Here is a 17,305-nt window from a genome sequence, read left to right as displayed (position 1 = left end):
AAAACAGACGCGGGGGTTGGAAAGCTGGGACTTTTAAGCAAGTCGGGCTGGTCCTATCCGCCCCCACCCCACCCGCCGGCCCAGATGGAGCGGCCGGCCCCTCCCTACCGGCCCCGCCCGGCCGGACCGGACTTGCAGGACTGCTGGGCTGGTGGGTGGAGGCCCAGCCTTGGGGCCGGGGGACGCAGCCGGGAATGAAAAATGAAAATAGCCCAGGGGAGGCTTTGCGGGAGGTGCTCGCAGGTTGGGGGCCCAGAGCAGCGTCAAAAAGTTTCTCTGTGGGGAGTATGCGTGTTGGCGGAGGCGCACAGTCCACAGGAAACTTCTGTAAGATTTAGGGGCGGGATGGAGAGGAGGAAGATGGGAAAGTTAGTTTTAAGGTAAAAAATACAGTCATCGTTAATGAAAACCAACCCAGATAGAGAAAATAGATAAACGGGAAGCATTATGAGACCATCTTCGTAAAAATAAAGCATAAGTAGTCACGTTTAAAGTTCGTCGTGGCATTGGGAAGTGTTGTTTGACATCCCAGGAATCTGGTCCTGTAAAGCGAGGTAATTAAGGGTTTTGGTGTTCAACCTTTTCCCCCTCCAGGCAGAGAAAGAGCAATGACAGACATTTCCTATTCGATTTTGTTTCCTGTGCGATCTGGTTATTCTCTTCCTTTCAGGTCTGTTTATACCTCTTTCAGGTTCTCTTAATCTTTCTTTCTTTTTTTTTTTTTTTTTGCCGAACCATGAAACGACTTCCCCTCGTCCCTTTTTAGAAACTGATATTTTCCCCACCGTCACTGTTTTCAGTTTAAAGTCTTACTAAGTTGGACAAACGTCCCCATTCTAACATCAGCACCACCTTTATATGTGGTTAAAAATATAACATTGTTTGGACTGCACCTCAGAATGTAATTCACAGTGTTTGTAAGAAAGGACCCAGGAATGTGCATACCCCTTGCGTTCAGATGGGCTGCTTGGAAAAGCACTGCTCCGGACTTCCGTCTGCACCTCCTCTGAACCCATTTGGTAGAATGGTAAGTGGCTCCTTTTTTTTTTCTTTTTTCTTTTTTTCCTGAAATTTCCATTCCATAAAGAAACATTACCATGCTCAGCAACACCTCTGCGATCTCAGAGAGGCTCAGCAGCACACTGACCACCATCGAATTTCAACCTCGAATTTCTACAAATTAAATGTAACCCTGATGAACTAAATTGAAATCTTTTTTCTAAGATGTTTTATGTATTTTTTTTAAAATGTTTTCATTGATTTCAGAGAGGAAGGGGGAGGGAGAGAGAAAGAGAAACATCAATGATGAAAGAGAATCATTGATTGCTGCCTCCTGCATGCTCCCTACTGGGGATCGACCCTGGAATCACACCTTGGCCTCCTGGCTCCTTGGTGGAAGCTCAACCACTGAGCACACTGGCTCGACAATGTTTTACATCTTGGAAGTTGTTTAGTTTGTGATAACCATACTCAAAAGTGTTTCGAGTATTTTATACCCGATCAAATTGGCACTTTTACATCCAACCTTAGCAGGAACCTGTTCAAACCCAGTTTCACAGGCAGTTAATTCATGTGTTTCTGCTTGTTTCATGGAAATCTAGAGCTGCTAGAGAAAAAAAATGTATAACCTAGATGACTGAGTGCTTTACTATTTTTTACTTAAACTCAGCTAAGCTGTAATGGCTTAAAAAATCATTTTACTCGTATATTCAGCTTTCTTTTATATTCTTTACATTTGTTGTCTGAACCATCACCATTCTGAAACTGCCAAATTCATCACTCAAGCTTGTTACTTTACCTTCTTCATGACTCGGAAAACCATAGGCCATCAGTTATGAACACTCACTTTTCCTCCCTTTTTCTCTGCAGTCTACAAGTTCATCTCCATATTTTGCCTCAGACAGAAGGAATTCCTTACTCCTGTAAATGTCTTTCCTTCTCCAAATGAACACTTATCTTAGTCTGGTGTCTGTGGTCTATAACTTGCCAGCCTTATTATTCCTCTAGTTTGTATTTTTTCTCTCTCTCCATTCTGGTTCCTTCCCCCTTATCCTACCTACATCATTCACATCATCCCCTCCCATCCTTAAAGTTTCCTTATAATACCATGCCTGACTCTACCTTTAACCCTTTGCCTCGTTTTAAAAATACTTTTATTAACATATGATTTAAAGACCATATAATTCACCTGTTAAAAGTATATAATTCTGTGGTTGTTAGTATTTTTACAGTTGTTAAACCATCACCAATATCTAATTTTTGAACATTTCTATCACCCAGAAAAGAAACCTGTTACTATTTGCAGTCACTCCCCATTCTCACCCCTACATGTAGGCAACCACTAATCCACTTTCTGTCTCTATGGATCTGCCTTTAATAGACATTTCATATAAATGGGATCACACAGTATCTGGTCTTTAGTGTCTGGCTGCTTTCACTTAGCCTAATTGATGAAGCTCATTGATGTAGCATGTATTAGTACTTCATTCCTTTCTATTGCCAAATAATATTCCATTGTATGGTTATAGCAAACATTTTATTTATTCATTCATAAGTTGATGGACATTTGGATTGTTCCCACTTTTTGGCTATTATGAATAACTAGAGGCCCGGTGCATGAATTTGTGCATGGGTGGGGTCCCTCGGCCTGGCCGGCAATTGGGGCCATTCGGGGCCATCTTGCCCAGTCCAGATTTGGATGGACCGTGGGAGGTTGGCTGGCCAGAGGAGGCGGGGTATAGGGACCACAGAGGTTGGCCAGCCAGCTTTGGGGGGGGGAGATGGGAGGGATCACAGGAGGTTGGCTAGCTGGCCAGGGGTAGGGTGTGGGGGAGAGGGACCACAAGAGGTTGGCAGGCTGCGGGAGGTTGGCTGTGGGAGTGCACTGACCACCCGGGGGCAGCTCCTGTGTTGAGCGTCTGCCCCCTGGTGGTCAGTGCGCATCATAGCGGCTGGTTGATTGGTCGTTCCAGTCACTTAGGCTTTTATATATAGACTAGAGGCCCAGTGCACGAAATTCGTGCACCGGGGGGGGGGGTGTCCCTCAGCCCAGCCTGCACCCTCTCCAATCTGGGACCCCTCAAGGGATGTCCGACTGCCCCTTTAGGCCCGATCCTAACGGGTAGTCGGACATCCCTCTCATAATCCAGGACTGCTGGCTCCCAACTGCTCGCCTGCCTGCCTTCCTGATTGCACCTAACTGCCTCTGCCTGCCAGCCTGATCACCCCCTAACCACTCCCCTGCCAGCCTGATTGATGCCTAACTGCTCCCCTGCCAGCCTGATTGCCCCAAACTGCCCTCCCCTGCAGGCCTGGTCACCCCCAACTGCCCTCCCCTGCAGGCCTGGTCACCCCCAACTGCTCTCCCCTGCAGGCCCAATCACCCCAACTTCCCTCTTCTGCTGGCCTGGTCACCCCTAACTGCCCTCCCCTGCAGGCTTGATCACCCCCAACTGCCCTTCCTTGTAGGCCTGGTCCCTCCCAACTGCCCTCCCCTGCTGGCCATCTTGTGGTGGCCATCTTGTGTCCACATGGGGGCAGCCATCTTCGACCACATGGGGGCAGTCATCTTGTGTGCTGGAGTGACAGTCAATTTGCATATTACTCTTTTATTAGATAGGACTAGAGGCCTGGTGCATGAAAATTCATGCACTGGAGGGGGGGGTCCCTCAGCCCAGCCTGCCTCTTCTTACAGTCCAGGAGTCCTCAGGGGCAGGAGGCGACCCGGAGAACAGGGGAAGGTGACGCCCCATCACACTTCTGCTGCTGCCACTGCTGGGTGCACAAGCCTCGGCTGGCCTTGGTAACCTGAGCCTCAGGTGGCCTTGGGCAGCTGAGCAGCCACCATCCGAGGCTTGCCTGCACCTTGGACCGGCCCTGGGCGGCAGCTGGGGGGCTTAGGGGACTGGGGGACTCTGGAGGCAGGCGGGGCTGAGGGAACTGGGTGCTGCCATCTTGTCACTGTGGGTGCCACCATCTTTGAGGGTGGAGTAGTCAATTAGCATATTCCCTTCTTATTGGCTGTGGGCACTACCATCTTTGCAACAGTGAGGGTCAATTAGCATATTCCCTCTTTATTAGATAGGACTAGAGGTCTGGTGCACGAAATTTGTGCACTTGGGAGGGGGGGTCTCTCAGCCTGGCCTGCGCCCTCTTCCAGTCCAGGAGCCCTCAGGGGATGTCTGACTGTGGGTTTAGGCCCGCTTCCCATGGGAGCGGACCTAAGCCGGCAGTCAGACATCCTTAGCACTGCTGCAGAGGTAGGAGAGGCTCCCGCCACCGCCGCTGGGCTCGCCAGCCATGAGCCCAGCTTTTGGCTGAGCGGTGCTCCCCCTATGGGAGTGCACTGACCACCAGGGGGCAGCTCCTGAGTTGAGCATCTGCCTCCTGGTGGTCAGTGTGCATCATAGCGACCAGTCATTCTGCTGTTTGGTCAATTTGCATGTTAGCCTTTTATTATATAGGACTAGAGGCCCACTGCACGATATTCGTGCAAAAATAGGCCTTTCTTCTGCTGGCTTCACTCCCATCCACCCGGGAGCCGGCAAGTCCCAGCTCCCTGGCTGCCCGGGAGCCGGCATGTCCCCGCTCCCGGCCCAACCAGGAGCCGGCACGTCCCAGCTCCCGGCCAACCTGGAGCTGGCACGTCCGCAGGAGCCGGCAAGTCCTCGCTTCTGTCCAGAGCATAGTTCCAGTAGTTCCCTCCGCCTCCCTTCCCCTCATAGCAGGCATCATGCCCCTCCCGGCCGCTCCGCGCCTGCATATGCAATTTAACCTCCATCTTTGTTGGGTTAATTTGCATACTCACTCTGATTGGCTGTGGGCGTAGCAGAGTGATGGTTAATTTGCATGTTTCCCTTTTATTAGGTAAGATGTTGCTGTGAACATCTATGTACAAAATATTTTGTGGATATGTTTTCATTGCCTTCTAGTATTTAGAGTGGAATTATTAGTCTTTTTTTTAAAAAAAAAAAATAATATACTGTAGCCCTAGCTGGTTTAGCTCAGTGGATAGAGCATTGGCCAGCGAGACTGAAGGGTCCTGGTGATTCTGGTCAAGGGCACGTACCTGGGTTGGGGGGTGGGGAGAAGATTCTGGAAATATACAGAAAAATTTACAACATTGTTAGACTCTCAGACTGAGCTGGTCCTGCTAACACATTTTATGATATATAGGCACATGCATTTATGTTTGCTCATTGAGCACTATATGTGTGTGACACGAAATCTCCCTGCTTCTAGTTTCTTCTCTCTCTAATCCATCTCTAACACTGCAGCCAGGAAATTCTTAAATTCACAGATCTAACTGTTGCTTTTCCTCTATTTTGAAAACACTCCTTATTCACAGCAGTCACTTCCTATTGCTAATGAGAATCATTGGTGGAATGTTTTTTAAAAATGCAAATTTCCCAACTATACCTCAGAGATCCTGATTCCAGGGTTGTAGGGTGGGTTCAGGAACCTGCATTTTTCTATTTTGAAACATGTTTGAGATCTGTTCCTTTATAGTTCTTCCAAGTGCTTTTGCATATTTAGTCCATGTGAATCACACATTAACTTCCGAAATAGGGTCAGGAGACTAGTTTCAGCAAACACTGAGCAGAACTGACAAATGTGTTTTACACTCACATGTAAAGAACGGCCTCTGTATAAAACAGCCAATGTTTTGCACTCCAGATGCCTCGGCCCTTGCCTTAGCAACCAATGATAATACCTGTGCCAGGTAGTACAGCTATGAGACTGGGGAGCCATCTCCAACAGCCTGGATCCCTGAGAAGCTATGTGGATCATAGCCCCTCCCCTTAACTATAACCAGAATTGGACATGTAATATGAGCAAGAAATAAAATTAATAAGATAAATACTTACTATAGCAAGCCTTTGAGGTTTGGGTGTTCAAGTAGCAGCGTAGCATAAACTTAGCCTACCTTGACTGACACAAGATTTTTTCAAATGCTTAATTTACATTAATTTTTATCATGTATGCCAAATTAATATACTAAAGATTACCTGATTTATGTTGTCAAGTTAATGCATTTTGCTTTTCAGGCCTCTCTTGCCATTTCTATATTCTGACAAGATTTCTTAGATTGCAGTATTATTAATTTCTTTTATCATTTAAACACCATATGAATAAGGATTTTCTTGACATTGTACAACCAAAAGCAAGCAAGCAAGCAATAACCAATTTATAATAAATAGAATGCTGAGGCACTGATTCTAAAAAGAATCCATCAATTATCTATCATTCCCAGTTTAAAACTTCAGTTTCATTCATATCCGCCCAATTATTGTTTCAATAAATGTCTTCATAATCAGAAAATATTATAAATTTGAACTTGTAAAACACATGCATACTCATAAAATGCCGTTTTTATGTTTTATAAATTGTTTTTCCATAAAACTACATTAGAAAACATTAAAAATAATTGCTTTTAGGAGTTACAAGGAGTAAGTCTCAATTCTCTCTCACAAGATGCCCTTATCATAATAGTAACTCTCTTGAACCTGAGAGGGGCTTTGGTGTTTATCTAGTCCAGCCTCTTGTTGTTATTGCTTTGTTAGCCAAGGCCCAGATAAGTTAAGTGAGTCTCTCAAAGGTCACACACTTGAATAAGAACAGAACCAGAAGAACCCAGGGTTCTCCTACAGGGAGTGCTGCCACATGAAGTACTCCACCTGAGCACTGAACTGTTGAGTCTCTCAATTTACCCAAACATTTGTTGATGTGGCATGATGTCCCATTAAGTGTTATCCAGATGTGAATGCAGATCAAACTATTTATTTTTGAGATTTAGCTTTCCTATCTGTAAAATCAGAGCAAATAATGCCCACCTTGTTGCTCTATAGGTAACATTAGGCCCATTGTTTTTTGGCCTTAAATGAACAAATTGAGATTTACTGCCTTCAGATTTCAACCTATACTTCCAGATCAGGATTCAGCAAAGTATGGTCCAAATCCAGCCTGGCACGTGTTTTTGTATTTGGTTTTATTGGCACACAGCCACACCAGTTCATTTATATATCGTTTATGGCAGCTTCTGGGCTACAACAGCAGAAAGGACTAGTGACAGAGACCTGATGACCCAAAAGCCTAAAATACTTACTACCTTGCTGTTTTCAGAAAAATCCTGCCGATCTATGTTCCAGATTTTTGAGATCATGTGAAACCACTCTTGATTCTTTCATGTGCACTATCATTCAATATCTCCTTCACTGAGTCAGCCTCCAATTTGTCTGTCTTCAAGTGTTTAATGAGATATGGGCAAGGAGAGTCACAGGACATAGCACTCGAGACTGCCTTCGTGTTTGACAGTGATTACTACTGGCTGGACAGTTATCTGAAGAGCTATGAATTCACTCAATGATACCATCACCCAGTTCTCATTTCTCAACAATGTCATGTATTTGTTACAAGCCTTCCTAATACGCAGATGAGGTACAGATTCCAAGTGGTTTCAAGCCATTGTTGTTTCTATCTCCTTCAATTCCATTTCAACTCCATTTTAAAATTTGAATTATTCATCTAACTGCAGTTTTTTGGCAGATCTTGTAGAGATTAGTTAGCTGTTACCAAATCTGATTATTATTCTTCCTGGGCACACTACATTTCTCAAAAAATTTTTTTTTCAATTGGGTGCCCAAGTGACTGGTTTTTAGCCAGTGGAAAGCTTGCAAAGGTCATATATGCTACTTTCCAACCTGGCCCACAAGAGCAGTTGGTAGCCTTTCATGTTCTTTTTCTTTCCACAGCCAGGAAAAGATAAGCATGGAGACCTGAGAAACCATTTATTAAAGATGGCAGAGCCACAAGATAGAAGGAAGCTGGGTTCCTGAATCCACTCTTGGAGGAAAGAGACTCACCACCTAGGAACACCAGTTTCAGATTTGAAAACAAGAAATAAACTTATATTGTATTTAAGCTATTATATACATTTTGATTTTTTTTGTTATAAAAAAGAGTGTAGTTTTCACAATTACCCTATCAGTCCTATAATATTACTACCAAAGTTTCTGTGATCACACATGAAAATTTACTGATAACTCAGCAAGAGGTTAGTAATTCGTGTAAAAAGGATATGTGTGATCTATCCCCACCCATTTTAGCCTACACATTTCCATTTCACAGTTTTTGTTTTGTATTTTCTAGTAGCTCACTCTTCTTGAGAAAAATAAAGCAAAATAGGCATTACACTTGTTCTGCCTTTTAACAACCTGTTAAACAATGCATATCTTCCGCAAAAAGAGAGCCTCACACTTCCTTCTTATTTGCCTTTATTCTAGGACTTCCCTTTTCACAGAATGATCCTACTGTAGTTGCTAGTTTTGTTCATGTTTGGCCTTTCTGGCACTCTTTACAGTTTTACGCCCTCCCTTTACTTGTCCTTGTATTATGCTCTTGCTACTTCAGTCTCTTCTAAGGGCTAAGTTCAGAGAACATCTTGTCAAATCACACTAGTTTCTCCCCATTTTGCTTTCTTCTAAAACCATGACTTCAGCCTGGCCTGTATGGTTCAGTATTTGGTCACCGGTTCGATTCCGGGTCAGGGCACATTCCTGTGTTGCAAGCAGCTGATTGACGATGTTTCTCTCTCGTGGATGTTTCTATCTCCCTTCCTCTAAAAATCAGTGAAAACATTAAAAAAACCTATTCATGACTGACTTCATTTGATTTTTTGGGGGGGAGGGGTGGGGGAATGCTGCTATCTCTCATGTGGACCTTAATTCTAGTCTATGAAATTAAATTAAAATGTCTTGTTTATCATTAGAACATGGCCTGGCACGTGGTAGGTATTCAGATACTATATTTGTTGAATGAATGAATGAATGAATGAATGAATGAAAGAAATCATGTCCAACTTTTCTTAAAAGTTGATTCCAACCTATTTTTTCATAACCCAATAATCAGATGTAATTTGAGTTTACTCTCTTCATTATTAAGGCATACCAATTATCTAATACTTTTCTCTCAAACAGCTTGGGCTACACATTTTAGGAGCTTTTGAAAAATCCCAAGGCTCAGGCCACACTTCAGATCAATGAAATCTAAATCTCTCAGAGGTAGGATCCACACAGTGGGAGGACACGCCCCCCCCCTCCCCCGAAGCTGATTTCAATGTGTAGGCCCAACTGAGAATCAATGCAGGGCTCCTGTTGTTTCCTTAATATAATCTTTCTTGTTAGTGAAAAGCAAGTCCAGAGGCCAATACATATTATGACACCATCTTGTAAGGGATTGCTAGACGGTAATAACATATACATCAATTGTTTACTAGGCCTGGCATTGTACTAAGAGTATTTCATATATTATTTCCTTTAGATCTCACTTCACAATGTGAGGAAGGTTAATGAGCTCTCCTCTGCAAGCAAGGTTACTGGAGTCAGAGAGGTTCAGGAAAGCAACATAGTCAGGTTAGCCAAGAGTGTCTTGGGTGTTTGCTCATAACTTACTGATACCAATGGCACAGCAGGCTTCTAGCCAGGGACAATTTTGCCTCCTAGAAGGGTTACTAGCTAAAATATAGACCACCCAGTTAAGTGTGAATTTCAGACAAACAACAAATAAATGTTTAGTACAAGTCTGTACCGAATGTTGTATGAGATATACTTATACCAAAAAGTTATTTGTTGCTATCAGAAAATCAAATTTACCTAGGTATCCTCTATTCTTACTTGCTAAGTCTGGCAAACCTATCCCCAGCGAATATTTACAGATATTATCAAACTAAGGGTGTGCCACTGGCATCTAGAAGATTGAGGCCAAGGATTCTGCTTAAGATCCTACAATGCTCAGGACAGCTTTGCAACAAAGAATTGTCCAACTTCAAATGTCGACATTGCCCAGGTTGAGAAACCCAGGACTAGTAGGTGGGGAAACATTAAGCACTCCTATAACCACATTATGCCTTTGGCTGCTTGTATGGTCTGTCTTCAGAAAGCCTTATTTTTATGCCACTTACTGACATATCTTTCTGTGCTTTCTCTTTCAGCCCCACATGTTCACTTACAGCTTCAAAATCTATGGGGTGCCCCCGCAAAAAAATCTATGGGGCCCCAATCAAGACACCCTCCTCTCTGAAGTTGTCTTTGCACCAATTTGATTTAGCTGCAATTAATTCAGAGAAATCTTGGACTGAAAGGTGTGATGAAAGCCCATATGGCAAATATAAGATAGCTACATGCAAAATAGTTTATTGCTAATAGAATGATGCTTTTTTAGCCAGAAAAATCTGTATGTTGTGAATACCATTGGCATGATGGAAGTATCTGATAACTTCCGAAGCTGTATCACTTTGTAGATGCTTTCTCAAAACTTTAGTAAAAGATGTATTTAAATGAATTTTATCCTCAGTTATTTTATAGAACATGCATATTAGCTTGTCATGAATAAATCTAATTACATTTACTTTATAACATGCATATTTTCTAATTTGATTTTGGAACCCGTAAAAAGCATGCTGTTTATTCTTTCAAGTGTTGTGATCAAACATAGGGTGTATTTGGTACAAAAAATTATAACTATTTCTTCAAGATTGGAGCTTAAACATTGAATGATGTGGCACATTTTAATTTCAAAAGATTTAATTTGTCTTCCTCAAATGTAACTTTAGTACACTCACTTTAAGTGTTTCTAAAAGTTGTCTGCAAGGTAACAGATGTCCATTTTATGTCCTCAAAAGTTAGAGCTTGTGTTACTGTCCAAAGTAAAGATCATTTGCTATTCAAAGTAAAGATCATTTGCTATTCAGGCTTTTAAATATATGTACTTCTATTATTTTGAAATAGAGGATTACTGTGCTTTAAAATCATCGCATTCACTACTTATCTCTCCCAAAAAGAAGAGATCATGAATTTTGCATAATATAAAAAGGGCTCTATCCAGAGGTCCACTTGTCCTTAAAAGTTGCAATAAGGTTTATCTGTATTAATAAGGGGGTAATCATAATTATCATAAAAGTCTAAAACACAGTTAATTAAAAAAATAACTTAGGTGTCCACAAAATTAAAAATCACACACGTCTAACAATGTGGTGTCCGATAAGCAGAGGCTTAACCTAAATTAAAGAAGTGCAAGGAACAGCACCTGAGTGTCAGCAACTCTGATTCAGAGTCAGATGAAAATCCCCTCCACTATCCTGTTACTCATTTGTTTCTCCTAATACATATTTGTCTAATGGAAAATCTTAAGATGCTCTGGATTATTCCATAAAATCCAAACCAACAGACCCAAATATAGTACCATATAAGACACAACTACTTGTGGTTAAAATGGGAAAGCTTCTGGAAGCAAATTCCTGCGCATCCACTGACTCACTCTGTAAACATGAGGCACCCACTGAACCAGTCAGGCGTCGGTTGTTCATCGGTGCACAGTATGATGTCTGCATCTGGGGAATGCTGGCTTAGTTTATAGGTCTTTGAGAACCACTCTCGGTTTTCTATAGGAAAGAGCCAGAAATATAAAACACATTCTCACAAATACTGCCACTTAATAACCTATCAAAGTGCTTGGTTTTTTCTTTTTAATAGCTTAGGGCCGTGGTCGGCAAACTGCGGCTTGCGAGCCACATGCGGCTCTTTGGCCCCTTGAGTGTGGCTCTTCCACAAAATACCACGGCCTGGGCGAGTCTATTTTGAAGAAGTGGCGTTAGAAGAAGTTTAAGTTTAAAAAATTTGGCTCTCAAAAGGAATTTCAGTCATTGTGCTGTTGATATTTGGCTCTTTTGACTAATGAGTTTGCTGACCACTGGCTTAGGGTATCTCCTTTGCTCCTCTTTCCAGAAAAAGAAAAAAAGATATGCTTTGTAATGGGTAAGTACATTAAGGGTTTATGTGGTGTTGAAAGGAATTCCTTTGTATAAGACAAGTCCACACCAGCTTAAAGGGTTTCCTATTGATCACATAACATCAAAAGGCCTTAGTCTGCAATTACCAGCATAGACTCTCAACAGAGTAAGATGAGTACAGGACTCTCTGTTAAATACTGATCTGGATGAGTAGGTAGCTCAGCATTCCATCAGTCAACCATTACAGGGAACTACCAGTGAATAATGCCATGAGCCGAAAATGGGGATAGACCAGAGGCACCATTAACCTCTCTTTCTTTTTTTAAAACATAATGAAGGCATTAAATCTAAGATCCATTCACAAAATATAACATCTACCATAGGATGCTTTTTGAGAAAGGGAGTTGACAGATGTTTTTAAGTCTTCTGGCTTTTTTTTCTCCCCTAGACCTAAACCACCCCCCCCTTTTTTTAAATTAGAGTGGATACCCTTTCTACTAAACATTTAAAAATTAAATTGATTGGGGTGACATTGGTCAACATGAACATATAGGTTTCAGGTGTGGGTTTCTATGTTACAAGATCTGTATATTACACCATGTGCCCACCACCCAAAGTCGAATGTTCTCCTCTCACCATATATTAGGACCCCTTTTATCCCCCATCCCTGTCTTCTGACTTTTACCAGGACTGTATCTAAAATTGCCCCCATTTTCATCCTATTTTTAAAATCCTTTGCAGAAAGATTCTGTAATATCCTGTTAAATGAGTAAGCCTTTTAAAAAAATTTTTTACTATAAAAAAATTCTTTAGTTATTTAAAATATTTCTATTTAAAAAACTTCTAGCTCATTTCCTTTGGTATTTAAAAAAGTTATAAAAATTCAAACATACTTGAAAGTAGATGGAAGAATAGCATGGCCATCATACAGATTCAACAATTTTTAAAATTTTGCCACATTTGTTATTTCCTTTGCCAAAACATTTTGAAGCAAATAAAGACATTATTTTACCCCAATATGCTTTAGTATACACGTCTAAATTTTAAAAGATTTGGACATTCATCATTAACCGTTGGGTGCCATTACCACACCTAATGAAATCAGTACACATTCCTTTGTAGAATTCAAAACCTAGTCCATGCCCGATCTCCCCAATAGGTAAAAATGTCTCTTTGCACTTGGCTTGTTGAATCATGATCAAACAAGGACTACATATTACAATTGGTTAAGTCTCTGGGCATCTAGACCAGTGTTTCTCCAACTCTAATGTGCAAATGAATCATTTAGGGATTTTAATATTCAATAGGGTCTGGGGCAAGACCTGAGATATTACCTGTCTAACAATCTCCCAGGTGCTGCCAATATTGCTGGACGCAAAGGGGAACACACTTGGAGCAGTAAGATGTTAGCAAAGGCCCCACTGTTTTTTGTTTATTTGTTTGTTTGTTTTTGCACACCATTGGCTTAATGCAGAAACAATCAGTGATCCGAGGCTATGCCCCATGGACTGGATTTCCATGTTTGTTTCTGTGTGATATTATTTTACATGTTCTTCTATTACCCTTACCTTCTCTAAATAATGTTAACTCAAAATACTTGAATAGATTTAACCTTACCTGTTGGTAGGAATATCTTAAGAAGTGTTCTGTGACTCAAATACCTATTCAATCGGCATGACTATCATTTGTGTTATGGTTCCTATCATGTTAAAGAGCTGGCTCTAGCATCAGAGTTCTACGATTTATCTTCTCCAGCAATTACTACTTATAAGACCTTGGACAAGTTAATTTCCCCCAAGCCTCAGTTTTGTCATCTGTAAGATGGGCATAATAATAGTATCTATCTAATAGAGTAACTGGAGAATGGCATGTGGCAAGTGTCCAATAAATACAAGCTATTATTGTTATTGATTTTGTAAACTTTTTCCTCTAAATTAAATATTTTAGTTTCTGGGACTTTTTTTCTAAGTCCTTAAACTAACTTTTCAGTTCTTTGTTCATTTTGAGGGAGCAGGTCATTCATTCATGTAAATCCTATGTAAATTATCTAGCCTTTTTGTGTGTTATCATTAATAAAGACATGTTTTGATATGAAGACAGGGGTTTCATCAGAGAGTAAATCTTCAGGAGATTACTCAAGTTGAGCTGATGCAGCACTTAGTATTTTTTTTATCATTTTAAAATAGGCTTCTGAAGTTTAGAGAAAATCCCCAAATTAAGCTTGTTACTTTTTGAGAAATCTAAGCGTCTAGGGAAGGAAGTCTCAGGCAATCCAAAACAGCACAGTGCATTCTGGATTTATTTTATGATTGACTATATGAGCATAGCACATGATTTATATGAACAAGAAGTCTGCAATTGTAAGTTGAAGCCATGACTTGTAAATTACTCCTTTCCTTATAATAAGTTCTGTCAGCACAGAGTAACTTAGCGTCATTTTTCATAACAAGCAAGTGCTGGCCCAGATGAGCAGAGACAAAAATACATTAGGCAACCAGCCCAACATTGTGCTACACTTTGCTCTTTTCTTTTCCTTGTAAGCTTGAATTTCTCAGATGTCTTTCCTATCTATAATAACAAAAGTGTAATATGCTAATTAGACCAGACAGCCAAACGACTTCCCAGACGTCCTTCTGGACGAAGCTGTGGCAGCAGGGGTTGAGGCAGAAGTGGTTAGGGGTGATCAGGCAGGCAGGTGAGCAGTTATGGGCGATCAGGCAGGCAGGCAGAATGGTTAGGGGTGATGAGGCAGGCAGGCAGGCAGGTGAGCAGTTAGGAGCCAGCGGTTCCAGATTGCAAGAGATGTCTGACTGTCAGTTTAGACCTGATCATGTCCCACTGCCGGTTTAGGCCTGATCCTGGATCAGACCTATACCAGCAGTTGGACATCCCCCGAGGGGTCCCGGATTGTGAGAGGGTGCAGTCCTGGCTGAGGGACCCCCCTTCCATGCACAAATTTCATGCACCGGGCCTCTAGTGAGAATATAAATATATTAGAGGCCCAATGCACAAAATTCATGCAAGGAGCTCAGCCCTCGCAGCCCCGGCTGCCCCAGCCGCCTTGCGGTCCCGCCCACTAGTTGTTCTGGAAGGTCGTCCGGAAGGTCATTCCAGAAGGTGGTTCTGCCATCTGGTCTAATTAGCATATTAGCTGTTTATTATATAGGATTTGTTTCAGAGAGGTAGTCTGTTAGTTTAAAGAGATGGAGATTAAGATAAGAAAGTAGAATTGGCAGAGTACTAGGACCAAAACAAAATACATACAGTCCTCGGGTTACATCAGACTCGACGTACAATGTTTCATGGTTACGTCGCCATCTCCATTTATATAAAAACTTCCATCATTTCGATGTATGTACATATATGCTTTATGTTTTTTATTACTTATTTACCACAAGTAAAGGTCAGGAATTGTTATCTTTCTTTTAATTTTTTTTTACTGTTTCACTTCATTACTGCTGTGTATGTGCTCCACGTGAGTGACGTAGGTGCTTATGAGGTGGGTTCCGACTTATGGCGAAAATTGGGTTACATCGTGCCATAATTATGGATCTCCAACATAACCCGAGGACCTACTGTAATTGAAGGGAATAGTTTGAAAGGCAATTACTTTTGAAGAGTTACTTGCAAGACAGCCATATAGTAACAGAAGAGTAGTGATATTACCATAATTTTACTACTATGCAGTGTTTTGGAATCATAGGGTATTTACATGTCAAGCAAGTAAAGAATAACTGGCAACCATATGGTAGACTACAAAATTATAGCTAATAACAAAAGGCAGCAAACATTTAAATGAACAAAAAAGAGTGGTGTACCTTCCCACTTTTAAACCTAATGTCACTTAAACCTAAATCAAGATCAATACAAAATAAGCATTAGTTAACAAGGACAACCTATCTATTATAAGATAATAGAGCATTTTATTGATGTGTTTTATTTCCAGACACTTGACTACATTTAGCCTGAAATTATTGATTAAAAGCTGAACATAAAAAGGAACTAGATGGAATAAGAGTATCCAGAAATAAAGTAGCATTTTACAAACATATTTAGATTTTAAGCCTTAGCAGTTACCCAAAATTCATCCATATGAAAATAAAAGGCACAGAAAATGTGTTATATAATCAATCACTCCAAAAATGGATGACATTGCAAAGCTAGGTGTGTACTTATGTGATACTACGTAAAGATAGTATCTGTTTTCACATTAAGTATAAAGAACACTATTTTTCTCCCCAAAACTTTTATAAAAATCTGAAGGGTATGTCTAATTGGATCATTTTATATTGTTCTTCAATCTTAATATTTGCAAGATCCAAATCTCCTAGGAAACCTTCTGCCTCCTATCCTATATTTAGGTTTAGGGAACATATCGATAATATATTCTCAATGAGTACAGAAATCTTCTTTTTGTCTAGGCCAAGAACTAAAATATTCCCAGTTCGGCTTGTTCTATATAGTATATAGCATAGTTTTTGCACTGTATCCAGATGAGGGGTGCATAAATATATAAGGTTATAATAAAGCAGACACAGCAATTTACTCAGAACAGAGGACTAAAGCTTTACTGAAGGGATTTTGCTTAAAGGATGTTGATTAAATCACTGTATCTGTCATATGTTCCTCAGGAAATTTGTGTTGAAAATCGTTGAACATTTGGATGTTCTTCTTCAAATCAAATATTTCTTAGTAGACTGGTTATAATCTTTTATGGCATGACCTAGCTCATTCCTGGCACACAGTATTTGTGATACACAACAATAAATATTTGTTGAACGAATTAAATGAATACAGAACATAATGAAGGCATATTACATGTCCACTAAGTGCTCTCAATGTAGACTTGCATCAATAAAGTTGCCTACCTTTTACAATTCAATTTATAACTACTTAAAAATTAAAGCCACAAAGTATTCTGGTAGAGTGTTTGTGCCAAAAAAAAAAAAAAAAAAAAAAAAGGACTAAATAGACAAATGCAAAGGGAAATACATAAACAATTTAAGGCGTGAATATTTCTGGAGACACTTAATTTGCCTTCTTAATTTCATTTTCCATCCATATGCATATAAAACACAGTTGGTTCGCATCCTCACATAACGCTACAAGAGTCACTATAAAATAGTTATGAGAGTTTAGAAAAAGTCAGATTATAATTGTGTACGTGTGAAATCCAGTCTAAAAAACTTCAAACACTTCCAGAGTCTCCCTCATCTCTTACCACTCACCCACTCATCCTCCCTGTCTTTCATTACTGAATGAATATTTGAGATGTTTAATCAGTATTTTCTCCTCCTCCCATGGTTTCCATGCCTGATAGCCATTTCCCTTGGTCCAGAAGCATCTCTCTTGCTCTGTGGACACTGTGTTGTATTCTTTCGGCTTCACACATGAGGTCCACCCTCATTTCTTACAGCAAAGGAAAAATCCTCTAAAGGGAACTGGTAGAATCTTTTCTTGAGCATCATGTATAGATTATTTCCAGCAATTTCCACGTCCACTGAATATTGGTACAGCTGT

At 40.8% G+C, this 17,305-nt stretch overlaps 1 protein-coding gene and 1 long non-coding RNA gene across 6 annotated transcripts in view; one reads left to right on the top strand and one right to left on the bottom strand.

The window, feature by feature from the left end:
* OXR1 (oxidation resistance 1) overlaps positions 1 to 17,305 on the bottom strand; it is a 345,790-nt gene that overhangs the window by 72,517 nt on the left and 255,968 nt on the right. The gene's annotated exons all lie outside the window — the stretch shown is intronic.
* LOC308236914 lies at positions 130 to 7,927 on the top strand. Its single transcript, XR_013959352.1, has 3 exons — positions 130 to 554; positions 913 to 1,027; positions 7,752 to 7,927. It is a non-coding gene; the product is annotated as an uncharacterized lncRNA (long non-coding RNA).

This window comes from Plecotus auritus (assembly GCF_963455305.1).
Source record: "Plecotus auritus genome assembly, chromosome: 11".
Lineage (NCBI taxonomy): Eukaryota > Metazoa > Chordata > Mammalia > Chiroptera > Vespertilionidae > Plecotus > Plecotus auritus.
This window is presented reverse-complemented; position numbering and strand designations above follow the sequence as displayed.